Source organism: Squalius cephalus (genome assembly GCF_949319135.1).
Source record: "Squalius cephalus genome assembly, chromosome: 1".
In the NCBI taxonomy this organism is placed as follows: domain Eukaryota; kingdom Metazoa; phylum Chordata; class Actinopteri; order Cypriniformes; family Leuciscidae; genus Squalius; species Squalius cephalus.
The window spans coordinates 35,263,232-35,269,231 of NC_137122.1; the positions used below are offsets into that span (position 1 = coordinate 35,263,232).

The 6,000-nt window shown below is 38.6% G+C and overlaps 1 long non-coding RNA gene across 1 annotated transcript; it reads left to right on the top strand.

Annotated features, from left to right (window-relative positions):
• Positions 1-1,971: 1,971 nt before the first annotated feature.
• LOC307157336 lies at positions 1,972-4,433 on the top strand. The gene is made up of 4 exons (XR_013820937.1): positions 1,972-2,071; positions 2,404-2,436; positions 3,197-3,295; positions 4,319-4,433. It is a non-coding gene; the product is annotated as an uncharacterized lncRNA (long non-coding RNA).
• Positions 4,434-6,000: the final 1,567 nt, after the last annotated feature.

A 6,000-nucleotide genomic window follows, 5' to 3' on the forward strand; every position in this document is an offset into this window, starting at 1 on the left:
ATTCACAAAATGTAACCGCCTTCAGAATCCCTTCTGAACCCGTCCGGTCTTTATCCTGCAGATCTTTAGCTGACTGAAACAATAATAATAATAATGCATTACATTTATATAGCGCTTTTCTAGGTACTCAAAGCGCTTTACATATGGATCTCCTCAACCACCACCAATGTGTAGCATCCACCTGGATGATGCGACGGCAGCCATATTGCGCCAGAACGCCCACCACACACCAGCTGTGATAGAGCCAATCATATGGGGATGATTAGGAGGCCATGATGGACAAAGGCCAATGGGCAAATTTGGCCAGGATGCCAGGGTTACACGGGATTTTTACAGGATTTGTAATGACCACAGAGAGTCAGGACCTCGTTTTAACGTTTCATTCGAAGGACGGTGCTCTTTGACAGTATAGTGTCCCCGTCACTATACTGGGGCGTTAGGACCCACACAGACCACAGGGTGAGCGCCCTCTGCTGGCCTCACTAACACCTCTTTCAGCAGTAACCTAGTTTTCCCAGGAGGTCTCCCTGACCAGGTACTGACTAGGCTCAATGCTGCTTAGCTTCAGTGGGAAACCAGTCTTGGGCTACAGGGTGATATGGCTATTTGAAAGCTCTTCAAAAAGGATTTACCTGTATTTGGTTCCATTCAGGTTAACAATGACAAGCTTTCCAGTTCCTCCAGTTCAAATGAATACATTCTGTCACCACATTGTTTCATGGAGGTTGAACTATATTTGGTTTGCACCTATATAGCGCTTTCTTTTCAGGCAAGATAGTTCAAGGCTTTGACAATCTTTTTTTTTTTCACCTTACAAATTCACCACAACACTGCTCAGACAGCAAGATTGTTGAGTGTTTCTATGTCAGTTATAAGAGTTTACAAAATCTCAATCTGAAATGAATGATGTTATCGAGCATTTGAGTCTTGAGCAATTCAATTCACCTGTCTGTCAAGTGCTCGACTAGAGGAACCTGTCGACTCACCACAGAGCATTCCCCCCACTCTACCATATGTTCTATATAGTATGAATGTAATCTGGATGTACTACATTCGCCTGTTGTCACTATCATGTGACCTACCAGTGTCAGTTATGTCGCTATGTCGCCTTATGGGATAGTAAAGTGTCCATTGTATGCACACTTCAGAATCTCGCCGGAAGGAGTAGGTCATCCGGGTACCTTTTGCCTACTCTTTTATGAGTACTGTGAATTCGGACATACTTCTTTTGTCACACTGTTTTTCGCCTACTATTTTGTGATTTCGGATGCAACCAGTGGATTCATCTCATTACTCACACTGAGTGGTGTGTGTTGCTCTGAAGAGATCCAGTGTGAATGTTTCATTCCTACAAGCCTTCCCCATGTCACTCAGGCATTAGTTGAGGCGAATAACCATCATCACAAATTCGCAAATGAGCTTTCGTGAAATATCGGATTATGAGCATCCAATTTTCCCTATCGTCTCCATCTCTATTTTTTTTTTGTCTCTACTGCATTGTTTGACGCCCTAACGGCTCTCCACCCATCTCTCCTCCCTCCATTTCCCAATCCCCATGACTGATATTTAGGATGATCGCTGGATAATGACTTTCAGTGGACTAATTGTGATAATTTAATCGTACGCTTTGATGTTTCCTGGGATCTGCTCAGCTAAAAGATGTCAATTAGCATTATCGAAAAGAGGAGAGACAAGGAGGGATTTAACGCTAGATACTCTTCCCACTAGACTTGGTGTGTGTAATCAGAAGGTTAATGCTGTATTCTAATACTCCCTAGTGTGCTCCATTAACACCTTAACATACACTGTAAAATATTTCCAGGATTTCACAATATATAACTGTAATATTTCACAGGTAATTACATTATTACCACTTCACAGGCTTTAACTGTGATATTTCACAATATAATACCGTATTTAGACTTTTACTGTGAAAATAATGCAGGCGCGGGGCTTTTACAAGAAACTACTGTGAATTCCGTCATTTTCGCGCTGCAACTGCGTCATCTGAGCTCCCCCGGAGCTCCCTGGCCTGATCTCCTCCATGGTCTCACTCGACGGATTCAGTGCGGTAAGTGTTTAATTTCAAACTTTGTCAATTTGATGACTGTTTTTAATATGAAATTGCATGTTATTTAAAAGTATGAACCAAATTAGCGTTAGTTAAGTTCTGTTTCATGTTTTTGTAACTTAGCTGGAGCAGATTCGCGTCTAGGTTTGAGCGCGCAAATTTGAATCAGACGTTGGTTGTGTTAATAAGTGTATTAGTAGTACCGTATTAAGTTATTAACTGTGAGGCTTCACGTTAGCTAACTTACACCGTCAAAATTGAACTTTAGCTTTTCTTAATGCTTTTCTTAGTTAACGTTCGTTACTCTAACAGCGTTCTCTCTTTTCCCACAGCATTTTTCTACCACCGGGAAATAAAGTTATAAGGTAAGCTGTGGCCTTAATGTGTGTATTATGACAGTTATGATCAACTAGATACATTATAATGTTGTGGATTTGTGCAAAGGTGGAATAAATTAATCTCAAATTAGTAACGTTAGCTAGCTGGGCGGCGTCGTCCATATTTTTCTGCCGTGTGTGAAACGGAGCAGCCGTTGTCTGTCTCGTCAACAGAAAAAATAAAGTGCATTTTATTATAAAAAAGATATAGGAAAATAAATGTGTTTATCACTGAATTAGTGGAACTTCGTTAGCTGTGCTATTCTAAAGTAAAACAGGTCGACATCTGGAGATATTAGGAGCCATTTTGTCTGTGAACGGGTAATAATTCGAGGAGGAAGAGTACAAGCAGAAACAGCCACATGGAGATGGACTGGCAACAGGCTCTTCCTCCATCCTCTGCAAACAGTACGTGTAAATGATGTAAATTGATGTGTGCAAATGCATTGCCTGGGTAAATCACACACATCTAACTTACTTTGTTGCAGGACTATTCTTGACTGTGTGTTTGTGATGTAAATGTTTTTCAGTTGCTGTTAAGTTATTTAAATGGTTGCTGTTTAATTGAATCCAAGTAATGTCACCTTGTTAAAACTGAGCTAACTTTAGTTTTGCTCAGTACTGCAACAGCAGTGACCCACTGAAGGTGATGACTGGGAACTGAAACCTTTTTAATCCCACTTGAATTAAACTAACATCTTTCTTCTCTGTCTTTTTGTTTATATGTGCTTCTTGGGCATCAACCCAGAGACAGGTACAAAATCAAAGAGGCAGAGAGGACACATAAACCAGCAAGTCTGTACACTGATCAGGAAGCTCATTGACTTTGAATGGATGTCAGTCTAATGTAAGTTGTGTTCCAACTTCAGAACAGACTAACGAAACACTGTCTCTGTTTTAAGCTAGAATTAGTTATGCAGTAAGATGTTTACTTAAGCTATTAAAGGGTTAGTTCACTCAAAAATGTAAAGTCTCTCATTAATTACACTCCCTCATGATGTTCCAAACACATAAGAATTTTTTTCAACACAAATTAAGATAATTTTAAGAAGTCCGAGAGCTTTCTGATCCCGCTTATAGACTGCAATGTTATAACCGCTTTCAAGCCCCAGAAAGGTAGTAAAAACATTGTTAAAATAGTCCACGTGACTACAGTGGTTCAACCTTATTGCTATGATGCGACGAGAATACTTTTTGTGCGTTCCGCACTATTAAGTATTTTTGCATCGCTTCATAACATTAAGATTGAACCACTGTAGTCACATGGACTATTTTAACAATCTTCACTACCTTTCCGGGCCTTGAAAGTGGTAATAAAATTGCTGTCCATGGAGGAGTCAGAAAATATCTTAATTTGTGTTCCAAAGATGAACGAAGGGCTAACGTGTTTGGAATGAGGGTGGGGTTTTGGGTAAACTATCCCTTTAATCTGTTCTACGAGTTTAGACAGGCTGCAAAATGTCTAAAATTCATTGTTCTTACGTTTATTTGAATTAAACATGCCTTTTCAATGTTATAGGTTATTGATAGGTTAGAATAAAAACGTCAAATTTACAGACATACTTTACAATAGTTTTAAGTGTAAATTTACATCACATTACTGGCTTACTGAGTTGCATTACTATGTACGCATGTCATGTAATTTTTGCTTAACCTCAATCATGTTACTTTCAGAGTCCTCTGGTTTGTTGATTTAATATTAATTGATATAGTACTATTCACATGATTTATCTGATTTATCATGAGTTTTACAATTGTAATTTCTTAAATTGTACACATTTTAGGATTAGTTTTACAATGCGAGTACCATACTTGCAGGTACTTGCACCACAGAGTAACTTAAACTTTTTGTCTTTCTTATCTTTTGTAGATAGTGGACAGAACCCATACTATGCAGGTGCCTGCTGCAAGGGAAGGAGCGAGACACCTGCAACCCTCTCTTTTCCCACCTTTTTGTCTTTTCTTCCCTCTCTCACTCTCTCTTCCCTCTCTCCTTCTTTCTCTTTTCAGCTCCTACGTTGTGAAGTACCATTATCACATAGTAAACACATGCACAGTGCACACACATAGACACACATTCCTGTTACCCAGTGTTCATTCCTGTTACCCAGTGTTTATTCCTGTTATTAAATTGTATTTTTCAAGTACCATTATCACATAATGGTAAACACAGTAAACACATTCACACACATATTGACAGACATTCATGTTACCCAGTGTTCATTCATGTTACCCAGTGTTCGTTCATTCATGTTACACAGTGTTTATTCCTGTTATTAAAATGTATTTTTCTTCTAAAAAAATAAAAGTTAAACCATTGTTTTTATCAGTTTTGTTTGGTCCATCATTTATGCTAAATCACAGTATAGACATGGTTAAATACAGTAATTCTACAGCAGCTTACTGTTAAATTACAGTAATATGATAGACTAACTGTAATTGCACAGTAAAATACAGTAATTATACAGCAGCTTACTGCTAAATCACAGTAATATGACGGCATAGTTATTGTGAAGTCACAGTAAACAGCTGTCATTTCACAATTATTTACTGTAAAAATGATACGGTAACTTACTGTGAAAGTCATGCAATTATTAACCTGCAATTTATTGTAAATTTACAGTGAAATAATTAACAGTGTAGTCTGTTTGACTGAAGCACATATTAATCGCAGTGCTGGCAAGTGTTTAGCCTCAATAAGCTTACTGAGTTCAGGCAAAGTCAGTTCACTCAAGCGGCCATCTTAATGCCTTCTGCAGTCTATTTTCTAGTCATACATACAACAAGTATAGCCTCTATTCACCTGAATGGGAAAATACCCAAAATCACATTATGAAATAAATGCTTTTCTCCAAAACACGTTGGGAACAATTATTTGCCCCCTTTTATTAAATACTTTTTGCAACCTCCTTCTGCCAAGATAACAGCTCCGAGTCCTCTCCTATAATGCCTGATGAGTTTGGAGAACACCTGACAAGAGATCAGAGACCATTTCTCCATACAGAATCTCTCCAGATCCTTCAGATTCCCAGATCCATGTTGGCGCTTCTTCTCTTCAGTTCAGCCCACTCATTTTCTATAGGGTTCAGGTCAGGGACTGGGACTGCCATTGCAGATGCTTGGTTTTGTGCTCAGTTACCCATTTTTTTTTATTTTGATGTATGTTTTTGGATCACTGTCCTGTTGAAAGATCCGAACATGGCCCGTTATAAGATTTCTAGCAGAGGTTGTCAGGTTTTGATTTTTTATCTGTTGGTATTTGATCGAATCCATGATGCCATGTATCTGAACAAGATGTCCAGGACCTCTGGCAGAAAATTAGGCCCACAGCATTAAAGATACAGCAGAGTATTTCATTTTACACATGGGGTACTTTTTTATCCCTGTGTGCACCAAACCCATATTAAGTGTTTACATGATTTACTTTTTTTTCTTGCATGTCATGTATGGGGCTCCGAAGTCTTGAGATCACTGCAGTTTTAAAAAGAAAATACTCAGCAATGGTGTTGACATGAATTTGCACATGGTTTGTCTTAAAGTGTATGAAAAACA